The 14283-nt window shown below is 43.0% G+C and overlaps 1 protein-coding gene across 7 annotated transcripts in view; it reads right to left on the bottom strand.

Annotated features, from left to right (window-relative positions):
• Nucleotides 1–14283, bottom strand: part of Sox5 (SRY-box transcription factor 5) — a 944504-nt gene that overhangs the window by 424841 nt on the left and 505380 nt on the right. The gene's annotated exons all lie outside the window — the stretch shown is intronic.

Raw genomic sequence — 14283 nt, 5'->3', positions numbered from 1 at the left:
TGGCAGTTGAACAGACACAAACATCACTGTGGCCTTTGAGGGCAGCCAGGCCATTCACATCAACTTGGAAACATGACCCATGGACATCAACATTGGGAAGTCAAGTGTTGAGAGGTCCGGAATCCTATTAAGAATCTGGGATGATGGTTCAGTCATAGGAACACTTGCTACACTAGCATAAAGATGTAAATTCAGTCCCAAGCATCCACATAGATATCTTGGCCTGCAATCCTGGCAGTGTTGGGCAGAGGCAAGAAGATGCCTGAGAGAGTTCTTGACTTTCAGTTCTGTGAGAGGCCCTGGATGGGAAATAAAGGCAGAGAGTGGTTGAAGAAGACACTTGATGAGGTCTCCAGCCCCCCCCACACACACACATACAAACATGTATACACACACACACACACACACACTCACACACACACACACACTCACTCACACCCACTCACACACTCACACGCACACACTCACACACTCACACACACGCACACACACACACGCACACACACACACAAACCTGTATACACACATACATGGAGAGATACACAGATAAGAATGTTCAAGGAGCTTGTCAAAATTTAAAATGCTTCTATGACTCAAAATGTTAAAATCAAAGCAGAGCAAAATAAATTTAGATCTTTCAAGACAATGAGAAATTAATGTAACTATGTCTTCAAAAAGTCTGAAACTTATTTTTGTCACAATTTTTTATCTTAATGTATCATTTTTTCCATATTTTACCCATGCACAGTGCTGTTCACACTGCCGGGGGTCAGATGACTGCTTCTGAGTACAACACGGACTTTGACCACATTCAGCGCTTCCATCCTCTTTCATTTCCTCCCTCCTCACTTTCTAATTTCTTTCCTTTTTATTTTTTCCCAAACTCTGTCATGATTCTAATACAAGATGGGGCAAAAGAGTCATAAGGCTTCACTTCAGATATACTACCCTAGAATTACAAGTGAGATCTCCAGCAGCCTTCGAGAATGCTTGGCTAGAGAATGAATGATTCCACGCATCATTTACTAAATTACATTTTCAAGATTAGTGGTGTCTAAGTTTTGTGAATATTATCTTGTGTAAGGACATGGATATTTTACCTTCATATAGGTCTATTATAATATGGAGGCCTGGTGCCCGTACAGTCCAGAAGAGGGCATTGTATGTCTTAGAACTGGCGTTACAGATGGTTGTGAGCTAACATGTGAGTGCTAGACATCAAATCCCTCAGAAGAGCAGCCAGTGCTCTTAACTGCTGAGCCATCTCTTTAGCCCCATTGTATCTAACTTATAAAAAGTACAATGAAATGTAAAAGATGACCCCAAAGTGAAGTTCTTTTAAGGTATCAACTCAGACACCAAATGAGAAACAATGCCTAAAGCTCACAGGCTTTCCATGGTAACCCAACTCATGGGGCCCCTGTGAAAGTTTCAGTTTGCTACAGCATCAGAAAACTCCATTTGGAGGACCAGAAGCTTCAAAGCTGGATCTCACCGGCCTTCTGAAATAACCTACGTGCAAATTAGAGGCAGCTGAGCATATTATGAGATGGCAATGGAGACTCTCTAGAAACAGAAATTCTTGTGACTTTGTATAATCTCTCAAGAGTTTGGATAATAAAACCTAGCCTGCAGAAAGTTTAACAACAAATAAAACATATGAATCAGTTAAGTTCCAGGGCCCAGAGTAAGCACTCTTTGCTGATAGTGGAAGTACCACTCACTGAATGGGGAGCATGCTGGACAGACAGATCCCTAACAGGAAAGCACAAATGCTAGAGAGAAATCTTCTGTTTTCAATCATGGGGCACTTGTGATCTGAAGACCTTGTTTATGAAGCATGGAAGACGGCTCAGCCAGAGACTGTCTGCTGCACAAGAGCGGGGACTGGGTTCAGATCCCCAAACCCACATAAAAGCCCAGTGGAGATGGCAGCCACTTGTAACCCCAACACCTGGGAGTCGTAGAGCATCTGACTAGCCAGACTTGTCTAAATGTTGGGCTCAAAGAGAGTCCCTACCTCAGTGTACAAAAGGGATGGGTAGCTCAGGAAAGACCTGGTCAATCTCAGACCTTCACAAAGTAGGTACATACACATGAACCTGCACACATATGAACACTCACACAAATACATGCATGACACGTACATGCAAATGCAAAAACAAAACCAAGTCTCTCTCTCTCTCTCTCTCTCTCTCTCTCTCTCTCTCTCTCTCTCTCTCTCATGTGTGTGTGTGTGTGTGTGTGTGTGTGTGTGTGTGTGTGTTTGCGAAGGCCAGAGATTGAATCCAAATTATAGTCTTCAATCCCGGTCCACCTTATTTTCTGAACAGGTCTATATTGAGCCAGAAGCCCATCCATTTGGCCAGGCTGGCTGCTGTCTTGTCTGGTAAGCACCAGGACCCTCCGGTCTCCACCTCTGCAGCACTGGAGAAACAAGCCCAAGCCACCACACCTACCTCCAAAATGGAAGATGGGGATTTGAACTCATGTTCTCATGGTTATATAATGCACACACCACCAACTGCCACATGTACCCTTCCCTGAAGATTGTTTTCTTAGAGGTCACACATACAATTTTTAAAGCTCTGTCGTCTATGTCTTAAACTTAGTCTCTAACTTTGTGTTATCAAATCCCAGATAGCCCTACTTTGATAACACAGTACATTTTCATTTCCTCTCATAAAGAAAGTGAAACATCTCCACCATTGACAGTCACCAACAAAGTCTCAGTGCTTTGAAGAGAACAAAGAGTCCCATTCATAGCCCAGAGCAGGACTGAACTGGAAGGCGGTTCATCTTCCTCAAGTCCCCAGCCACCCGTGTCTCTAACACAATACACCTGGAAACAAAGACGGCTTAGGAAGCTTTCAAACGGATCTCCTAGCTGTTCTCCTCTGGATGCCTCGCCCTGCTGTCCCTCCTGGCCACACATCTGGTGACCATGTGTGGCGGGCGACACTAATGAAGACTTTCCTGAGCGAGCCGCAATTAGCTCTGACTGCCTGGAAGCTTCGCTGGGCTGTAGCAGAGGAAAGGATGGAGATAGCAAACTGGTGTGGGGGGACAAAGGGGACCTCTTTCCCTTCTCAAAGCTGAACTTTCCCAGGCCCCTGGGAGTCCCACAACCACTGCAGGGAAGGAATGTTTTCTAAGGTGTAAGTTAGTCATCCTATCCTCCAAAGGAGAATTTACCGGAGTTGATTGAATGCAACAGGCAAGCAGCAGCTATGCCATAACTTTGGAACAATGGAGAATTGTTCAACAGCAGCCGCTCCCCCCACCGCGCCCCGGCTGGCCTGCGAGTTATATTTCCCTAACAGTTTATATGCTTTAATACAATAAATTGGTCTGTTTTTCTGTTTGATGGATTGGAGGGCACCAGGGAAGGAAATAAACTGTACACAATTAGGCTGTCTCAAAAATACATACTTTTGTTTATTCTAGGTCTCTTCCCCCTCTCAATCAAGCTGCTAATACAACTGTTTTAAGTTTCAACAACAACCATATTAACTGCGGGTCTCCACATGAAACAGAAGTGCCAAGACCCAGAGTCTGTCTCCTGACCTTACAAGCTCAGCCTCCCAAATCCTGCTTTACACGTCTGTCTGATGAAAGCACGACCATTTGTTTTCCGTGTACTCTGGTTGCATCATACTATGAACACGGTACGTGCTTGCTCCATATCGGATACCAGTAATAAATGTCTTTGACAGAATATTATCAGGAACTCTGAGGGTAAAAGCACAGAGCTTTTTCGTGGTTATCTCCTTTAATCTCTATCTATGTTTAGTTTCAACAATTCAAGCCTCAGTACGTGAATTTCGTCAGTAAAAGTTATTGATGACAGCAAGCCTAGCTCACACTTGGATGCTTCAACAATCTCAATACACAGTTACATATGGACGCTCACAACCCAGCAGGTACAGAGACCATCGGTTAAACAAAGAGAAAAGTGATTCTGGAGGCTGAGCCTGGTCGCTGCTCCTAGACTAGATGGAAGGCTTCCCGCGCCTCTGCTGGGTGGAATGGAAGGTTCTATTTTCTCTAGGGTAATGGGCCTCTCTGTGATCACTCTCCCGGGACCTCAGCTGCCTCCCTGGGCTGTCTTCCTTGAGTTCCTGCAAGCCTCTGCTAACATCCAGGAGGCCCTCAGGACTCTGGAGGCAAGAGAGCTCCCTGGTTTGAGACAGGTCTTAGTGGCCCTGACTGAACTTACACATAGTGACCGCTTCAGTCCCAGGCTTAAATGAACCTCGCCAAGACAACAAAAAAACAAAAACCAACCTAACTGGTCACTAGGGTTATTACAGTGCACCCACCAAGCCAAGCAGCTCCTTATACAAAATAAATACAGAACCAAGGAATCAGCATAGAGAAACGGTGTGGGGCCGTTCCCTCCTTTAAAAGAAACCAAAACTGACAACATTACATACAGGAAGGAAGTGTGGCTATGGATAAGAGGCAGTGAGTACATTAGATTATAAATAAATCGTAGCTCATGGTGTCAACGGGACACAAGGGCGAAGAATCTCTTAATAAGAGAACAAAAAGGGGATCTTGCTGATCATATATACTTGAAACGCATTTTGACACTACACAAAATAATAAAGTGACTATATTCACAGTATTCACAAAATTTATAAAACTCTATTGGTCTTTTCCAAATTCCTTCCCCCTTAATAATTGCAAAATGTGAATGGCTTGGCTGCCTGGTCCCCAAGTCTTCAGGTTGCACAAAGCTTAGTCCCAAGCAGCAGAGCTTTGCATCTGGCCCAGGAGGCTGCCTGGTGTATCTCAAAACTAAAACCATCTTCCCAGTGTTGGTAGAGAATCTGTCTGTCTGTCTTAGTTTTATGTCAGGGATAGATTGGGGATTGGGAAAGCAGTTTACCACATAGAACTCCTTTCTCTAAAACTAAAATATTGAGGGGCTGGAGAGGTGGCTCAGTGAGTAAGAGAACTCGCTGTTTTACAAGCACCTGGGTTACGGTTCCCAGCACACACATCGCAGCTCTTAACCACCTGCATCTCCAGCTCCACAGGATCAGTGCCCTCTTCTGGTCTCCTCAGATACTCTACACACATGTGCTGTTCTTACATACATGCAGGCAAGCTCTCATACACATAAAAATAAATCTTTAAAAATTTAAAGCATGTGACTCAGATTCATCTGTTGCAGAATTTCAGTCTAACTCCAAATTCGGCCTAAGTTAGCTGCAGCATAGATTCTCTTTCTAGTGACGTCATCCCACCATTCAGTTTTCATTTATTTATATGAATGGAAAATTAACTTTAGCATTGATGGCAGTTGGGGCTGCGCCAGTTATTGACCATCAACTCCTGGGTTTACGGAGGGGTTAGCTCAGTGTAATTTGTAATTATTGTCAGTAGATAACCTTCCACTACACATACCTAACCTGGTGTGGCCTTCCCTGATGGTCCTACTATGCCTGACAAAATATTTTAAAAACCCCAAGACACGTAAAGAGTAATGTTTATAGTGACGAGGATTTCTGATTCTATGAAATGGACACAGAGGGGAGTCTATATTTATGTGTACAAATAGTCTTTATATGTGAACTTGACATTTTTACTGAGTTGAGAAAGAAGCCACAGAGAAATGCAGCCAAGCAACCCGTGGTCCAATCCTCACCAACATCAGTTTGCAGGCCCTGGTCCCTACCGTCCACTCTTCCATGGCCAAGGAGACAGTTTCACTAAACTATCAAGCCAGTGATGTACTATGCACACATCTCCACCCTCGGTATTTCAGGAAAGCAATGGGAGAGATTAAAAAGTAAAGCAATAAAATACCCACGCCATGGGTAAGGGCGCTGGAAGTCAGTGAATGCTGGGAACCATAGGAAAGGGTCTGATGATAAAGAAGTTTTATTATCATAGATGCAGATGTTTAAATGAGTGCACACATTCCTCTCCTATCTCGCTTAAGCTCAGCAGGATAACATAAGTCTTCACAGGCATGTTATCAATGTAGAAGCAATAAAAAAGTCACCCTCTTATGAATTACTATTTACAGTATTTCACAAGAATGGCATTCACACCATCCAAATGAGCATGGCTGTTTCTTTCCATTGAAGGGTACCATGGACACTTCGTAGGTTAGCGTTAGCCACAGAGGGGAGGGGAGGAGAGAGAGGAAAACATTTTCGAACATTTGAACTCTCTCTGACCCCTGTACGTTATTTAAGTATGCACTTAAGACAATTCAAATAAATAACACACATACATACATACATAGAAAGCAGATATCTAGATGGCTAGAGAGAGTGAATCCAGATAAAGTGATGGGTTCATGACCAGAGATGAACCATCTTGAAATCTGTTTCTTGGATAAGCACAAGGAGAAATCCCATTAGGAAGGAATGTTCCATGACTCCAATCAATAATTCTGGAAGCTAGAGTATAGATTTGCTGTAACCCAGCCATGGCAAGCAGAATTGAGTGATGAGAGAAAGAAAGAGAGAGAGAGAGGGGAGAGAAAGGGGAGAGAGAGGAGAGAAAGGGGAGAGAGAGAGAGAGAGAGAGAGAGAGAGAGAGAGAGAGAGAGAGAGAGAGGAGAGGAGAGGGGGGGAGAGAGATGGGGGAGAGGAGAGAGGGGGGAGAGAGAGGGGGGAGAGGAGAGAGGGGGGAGAGGAGAGAGGGGGGAGAGAGAGGGGGGAGAAAGGGGAGAGGAGGGAGAGAGAGAGAGAGAGAGAGAGAGAGAGAGAGAGAGAGAGCCATCCCCATGTTTTTCATGGTCACAGTTTTCCTGGTAGAGGCCAGAAGTCAAGGAGGCAGACAAATATCAAATGCACCAGACAGAACAATGAACAGCTTCATTGATGTCACACGCAGTGTTCAAAAATCTCTGTTGTACCACTACTTCAAAACCTAAATATCAGCTTGTATGAAATAGTATCTCATACATACGTATGTGTGCCTTTCTATAGATTCAAATCTGCTCGTTATGCTAAAGCGATCTCTCCCAGTAAAGCTTAGATTTCTTCTAGAGAGTTCCATTACTACTCTTACATTTCAGCAGCTCCAAGCCTACACGGCTTATTTTATCACATATGTGTATAGTACTGTGCCCTGGGATTCATGGGGATATCAGAGACCAACATTGAGGATGGGCTCTCCCGTTCTACTACAAGATCCATAATGTCCAACTTCCGAGTCAGCGTGCTTACCTCCTGAACTATCTCCCTTGTGCAGAACCAGCCTTCTAATGGTACCTACCCTTGGCAAAACAGTTGCAGAAGGCTTCAAGTTTGCTGTTATTGTTGTTGTTGTTTTGTTATTGTTGTCTTTAAACAAGGAACATTGACAGAGGTAGGAACCAAAAGTTGAATACATAAATTCTGCATGCATCATGCATGAAAGTATATTTAGGTTGTTTTCTGAAACTATCTGCCATCTCTTGTTCAGAAAACACACACATACATGCACACGAAGGTAAAAGGGGAGAAATTGAAAATTTCAAATATGAAAAAAATTATTCAGAGTATGTCAGCATGTCAGCATATGGGGAGCTAAAAGAATGCTTTCAGAAAAAGGATGTAGCAAGGGATGCTGAAGTGCTGTGTCCCACACTGTCAACTTGATGTGACGTAGAATCTCCCAAAAGATATATCTTGGGCATATGTGTGACAGAAGTTCTAGACTGTTAACTGTCTGAGGAAAGCATCAGTGACTATAGGTGGCTCTATTGTACAGGATGAGATCCCAGACAGAGCAGAAAGGAAAGGCTATTCCTATCTGTGGCTTCAGAGTCAATGCAACCAGCTGCCATGGCTTGCCCCATAGTGGACAGCATGCTAGAGAATGGAGCCAACATCAAGACTTTCACCCTTACCTTGAATGTGTTAGGCATTTCCTCACATAGAGAGGCACAGAGTTAATGGGACCTCCTCCAACAGTCTTCTATTCTGCTGGAGACTAAGAAGGGAGGGAGGCTCACTCAAGAAAGTATGTTCTCCAACTCCAGGCAGCCACGGGGCAGGGCTGTGGCTGTCGACCCTGAACATGAATCCTTCTACTGTTCAATGCCCGTCAGGAGCAGAGATAGGGCTGCCTCAGAAAACAGGGGATAAGAGGAGCCACATGCTTGCCATCCTCAGTGGTCAAAGGAATCAGGCTTCAATGGACCTGTGGCATGTAACCAAGAATGAGGACTCCCAGACACTGAAAGGAAAGTGATTTCGTTTGTGCAATAAATTGGTTGGTTATACAACCACAGGTGGCCATAATCTTGAGTTCTGTTAATACAGTGGCAACTTCTGCTTTGAAACTGCCAGGGATGGGAGTTGTTGTGGTTTTTGTTCTACTGTTATTGTTACTGTTGTTTCCTCTAAGGTTTAAAAGATCCAGTGAGAAGAGCTCGATCCCTCCATCAACATTTCTAACACCTGGGTTCTGTGTACAGATGTTAACACATCAGGATCCACGGGGTTGCAAAGCTGACTATGGTTTTTATCTGGACTGGCTAGTTAAACAATTCTTATTCTCAAAATTATCCCTGCCTCTTAAAAATCTGTTCTACTCACTGAATTTGCTTATGATTTCTAGCTTCAAAAGCAAGAGAAAAATAACTAGCATTTGTTGTGTAGATTTTTTTCCCCCACTAACTGCTTGTTTTTTAGGAAAAGGACTTAAAGTGTTCTTTCCCATATCCCTGGCAGCCCAGAAGCACCATTTCTAATAGTAAATAATAAAATACAGAAATGTGAGCAGTCATGGAAACCGTTGAATTTCCCCCACTTGTGAGTCATTCAGTGTCCCCAGAAGTGACGCAGCCTCCCCAGAGAACAGACATCCCAGAGGAAGTGGTGGCTGGATGGCTTCTCCTGTGTCTTCAAGGCTGCCTGTGACTGAGACTCACACAAGCCAAAACAAACAGCTTGGCAATTTTAAAGTGCATGGTCTAGCCCTAATATCCCAAGTCTTCACTGAGTCAGGTGGGACACACCAACAGGGAGATGAATAAGAAACAAGGGGTTACTCTTAGGTTCATTGACAACAGGAAGAAAAGTTCTAAAATACAGTTTCAGTGAGAAAACGTAAAGGGGGGTTGGCATTAGGGAGACGGGCAGCTCAGTGGTTGGTTCAGAGCACTGGCTGAGCTTGCAGATGACCTGTGTTCAACAACCAGCTTACAACTGTCTGTAACTCTAGTTCCAAGGGATTTGACACCCTCTCCTGGACTCTACCAGTACTAGACCCACATATGGTACACACACATACATGCAAAAAAAAAAAAATGCCCATACACACAATATAAAAATAGTACAATTTACTATCAATTTAAGAGAGAAAAATGAAAAGGAACTATCTTTACCTGTCTACTAAAAAATACAGGAAGTGTCCATTTCCTGATAAACGGGCAAGCATCCACCCACAGAGTAAGTCTCCATGTGCCAGGGCAACATGTTTTTCTTGGTGTGACGCTGGCGCAATGGTCTTGACATACTCAAATCTATGAACCTTTTATATGATTGATGTTGTAAGGCTTCACCTCATGTGCATATCCATCTCCCAGCCTTTGAAATTGCCCACATTCCTTTTAACATCACCACTGAGATGAGGATACAGAATTTGGGAGGTTCTCTAAGATACCACCACGGAACCATGCCATCCGTGAAGTAAGAAACATCCAAGTGTGCACACTGGAAGACTTGCCTCTGTAGGGAATTCATCTACAGAGCTAGAACACAGCAGAAATTTCCAAACAGTGCTAACCTGCAGCTTAAGATAGAAATGAACTATATGAATGAATTTTTAAAAAGATATTTATTTTTACTTTATGTGTATGGGTGTTTTATGCATGCAGTACCTGTGGAGGCCAGAAGAGGGTGTCAGATCCCCTTGGAACTCAAGTTATACCTGGTTGTGAGCTGCCCTGTGGGTGCTGGGAGAGGAACACAGGTGGTTTGGAAGAGCAGCCAGTGCCCTTGATGGCTGAGCTATCTCTCCAGACCCCTGGCGTGATTATTTTAATGACCCTAATTGGTTACACAATACAGAGTGGTTAGTTTTGAAAACATATACACAAAAAACTGGGGGCAGGGGGGGGGACTGTAAATATGTAACAATGTAACATATAATATTTAAAATGTAACCATGATATTTAAAAAAACGAAAGGCTACCAATTTGAGAGTGGATGGAAGAAAGCTAGGGGTTAAAGGGAGGGGAGCTGAGAGGGCTTGAAGCAGGAAAGGTAATGGGATAAGTTACATAATTCTCTTAAAAGTGAATAATAAAAACACTAGACCGTGCCACTGTCTCCATGCAGGCCACTATCCAGATTCCATCCTGCCGATATTGTCTCTCCTGCAATATAGGGCACAAGTGCTTTGCCATGTATTTGAAACCTACAGATGAGACACACGTGTGAGACATAATCACAGGTAGGTTTCGAACCAGAGGCCAGGAACCAGCAAACAGAAAATCAAGGAGCTTGCGAGCAAGTCTTCCTACAAATCCGATACAAATTCAAGTTGGAAATGCCCACGGCGTTGTTTAATACCCTTGAGTTTTGTCTTTCAGAACAAAATCCACACTAAAGCTAAAAGACCACAAAAATAAAACTTACAAACTCTGCCATTAGGCCACATGGTTTAAACAAAGCAATCATGGGGATTTTATCGTGTTGTTGGTTACCCAAATTATATGAATATTTTATGCTAACTGATAAAAGGAAATAGCTCGGTGTTTCATTTATTACATTAAATTTTATTCAAGCTTCATGTAGTGTTGTAAGGTGTGCATCTGCACTCCTCTAAGCCCAGTGTGATGGCCCACGCTGGGCATCTCAGCCCTCAGAAGGCACAGACAGAAAACTTGAGTTGCCATGTAACGTGGGCTCCGTGACAAGACCCTGTTCTAAAAAAACAAAACAAACAAAAACCACCCTACATTTAATCTGCTTGAAGTCATTTGTTTCTGAAATGTGAAAACTTTATACGGAATCCGGGCATTAACTAAAATAGAAAAAAGTTTAAGACTATTTCCCCTTACCAAGCATCAGAATACACTAGTATTTCCTAATTAGAAAATGTGAACATAGAAAAAATTTGACATAGTTATAAAGGGACAAACTAATCAATTCCAGGTAAGACATACTTTAATAGGGTAGTTCATGATGGTTTTAACTATTTGTAGGTGGATTTTAGAATCAAGTATTGAGGATATACTAACGCGAAGGTTCTTCACAAATGTTCAAACAAACTACTTATCCCTTCCAGGCAGGTACCTGGCATTAAGAACCACACAGAGCAGGTAGGATGGTCCAGGAGGGTGTGAGTGGATGCTTTCTCTGTTGTCCACCTACTACCAGTGTGTGATTCACACGGAACTCACTGGACACCTGATATGTCAGTCTTTAGAGCTTACAGTTTTACCCTCTGTGCCTTTACACCTTGGTTAGATACTGAAATTATAACTTTATATAATTGCTAAATGGCGATAGCACAGACAAGAGAACAGAGGGAACCTAGGGGAGGTATTGATTATTGGTATGAGAAATGGAGGTATAAGCGCAAGTTCCTGAGTGTGAGGTTCTTGGGTAAGAAAGGTGAAAGGCAGATTGCTTGATTTGCTCAAGAAGCACGGAGAAGCCTGCGGGAGAGACTCAGACAGGTCTGCTGGAGCAAATGTTCCGGTCTCTACAGAACTGACAGAAACATTGCCACCCCTAACTTTCAGAATCTCCCCATGCAAAGGATAGAGAGCGAGGGTGGAGTTTCTTTCATTGCTGTACAGGCTAATGATGCTTTTTAAGCACTAAATGTCCGCTGACACTGGCTTCTCATGTAGAGGCTCAGAGGGCCAGCACAAGGGTTTTGTTGTGGTGGTTGTTTTTGGTTTTTGGTTTTTTTGGACATCGTTCATTGTAGCCTCCCTCAGCCCTGAAGCAGGCTGATCCAGACTTTGACCTTGCTGCCACTGAGAAGGAGATTACCTAAGGTGGAGCCTTCCAACCTAGATGGCTCTTTTGTTCTGCCACCTGCCACTGCTCTCTCCAAGACACTGCTACCTGCTCAGAAGCCCCTGAGATATTCCTGAGGAACATCCTATCCTACACAGCACCTACAGGCTGGCTCTAGACACCAAGAATGGACTGGTGGGGGATGGGCCTCCCCCTTATAAGTACACTCTCTTAGTAAACTGGCGGGCCGTGAACAGAATCGTGTCTTGGCGCTGTCTAAGTCTCTTTCAGCCCCAGCCTGCCTCCCAGGTGTACCCGGTTCAAGTAGGCCACAGGCCAGCATACAACAGTTCATGCAGAAGGCACAGTCTAAACAACTTTAACAGTGTTTTGAAATGACTAATCATGTCTCCTTTAACCTTTGATCATTTTAAAATTATATACATGTATAAAATTTACACAAAGTACATTTTTAAATATGAGAACATATACTACAGATAATTTAGTATAGAAGTGGATTGCACAATATTTTTATAATGTAAAGGACTAAATGCTTACATGAGATGCAAATGCACAAAATATGAATTTTAGGACGCTATGGTGTTGATGGTTTAATGTATACACATGGATATTAGCATGCAATGAATAATGACTTCTATGTGATTTGATAAATCATGCAATGTTTATCCTCTTGTACAATTTGTCTTCAATAATACCCACTATGTATGGTAGGGTTAGAGGGCATCATAATATAACAAGCATAATATAATAATCATAATATAATATGCCAGTCTAAGGAGTTGTGGAATATTTCAAGCTGCTGATGTTACTGGAATATTTTCAAGTTCCTATTAATTTAATTATTAAATTAAGTTCCAATTTAATATTAATTTTCTTCATATCCATAAAAACTGACTTGGTCATTTATAAAGGTTAAAGTTCTGGGCCGTTTTCCTCAGGAGCAGCCGCCAAGAATCCTACAGGTTAGCTGGATTTGCCATGCACACTACTTCTCTTGAACTGTTCTCATGGTTTCATCGGCTGTTTCCCCCACAGTCAGAATATAAAGAACAGCAAATAGTCTGCCCATGGGCATATACTTCTTATTAGCATCTTTGATCAAAAGAAAATACCCTTTATCCAAGTCTCTGTAAGAAGCCTTGGGGGCCAGCCACTCCACGTTCCTTGGTGACTTCCTTTTCTATACACAAAACCTGCCACAAACCTGGCTCGGAAGCAATACTCTGTCTAAGTGTTAGGACAGAGCTCGCTGGCTAATAACACTTCCTTCCTCTCCGGAGGACACAGGTCCAGTTCCCGGTACCCATACCTGGCAACTTGCAACCATCTCTAATTCCAGATCAAGAGAACTGGCTGCTCTCTCCTAGCAATCAGGTGTATATCTGCCCGCCATCGCCAACTGATACACATCACTACAAATAGTTTAAAATAAGAATAAACCGTGAAAATAAAAATCTGATGGTCTTCTTGGTATTTATCAAAGTTTAATTCTTATTGTGAGTGCCAGGGAGGCTGTAGGAACAGGTAGGTCAGGCCTAGACTTGTAGAGGTAACCAGTCTTGTTCCCACCAGGGTATGGATGGTTCTCAGGGTTCACGTTGTACTGCAAGCTACCTAAAGAGTCCAATTGTCTCCAAAGATTTTTCTGGTTCAAAAATTTCCTGCCGAAAGGAAGCAATTGTTTTTGTTTAAAGGAAACATCCTGAGTTAAATTAAGCAAAAGTCCCATTTTCTGTCAACAGAAGACAGAGGGGAGAGGTAAGAAGGTCAATAACTCCTGGAGGGGGAGCAGCCCGGGAACACTTATCAGGCAGCTAGTGTGTGTGAGCACAGAGGACCCAGCACCAGAGAAGATCTGAATCACTCTTCCTTTTGTCTAAATATTTTGTATTTTGTGCAAGCCTGAAATATAAACCTAATGCTGATGTGTGCCAACACCGGGAACACTGGGAAAAGAAAATATCCCATTGTCGGAGTTAATCTTTTTATTAAAGTATTTTATATTACATACAGGCCTGTAGCTGAGCCCATGAATGCATAGGTGCCCACGCAGTCAGAGTCTGTAAAGAGCAGCCTTGTAACTCAGACCGAAGCAGGAACGAGCTGGAGAATCCCGCGTTCTACACACACAACGCCAAGCTCTTCTGCAGGGCATTTAGGAGACAGCATCCAAACGCTGCCTATACAGAGCCCTGTGCTTAGACTCCCTTCATTGCTCACACATTCCCCAAACTAATCATTCCTTTCTCTATCCACTTTGCTTCTTTGTGGGCCTGGAACATTAAAGGAATTACTCATATGAATTACAATGTGGTCCATAGTTACCTATTGA

Source organism: Mus caroli, unplaced genomic scaffold (genome assembly GCF_978045245.1).
Source record: "Mus caroli unplaced genomic scaffold, Mus_caroli_1 scaffold_7, whole genome shotgun sequence".
Lineage (NCBI taxonomy): Eukaryota > Metazoa > Chordata > Mammalia > Rodentia > Muridae > Mus > Mus caroli.
Note: the sequence above shows the minus strand (reverse complement) of the source record. Positions and strands in the feature narration are given on the sequence as shown.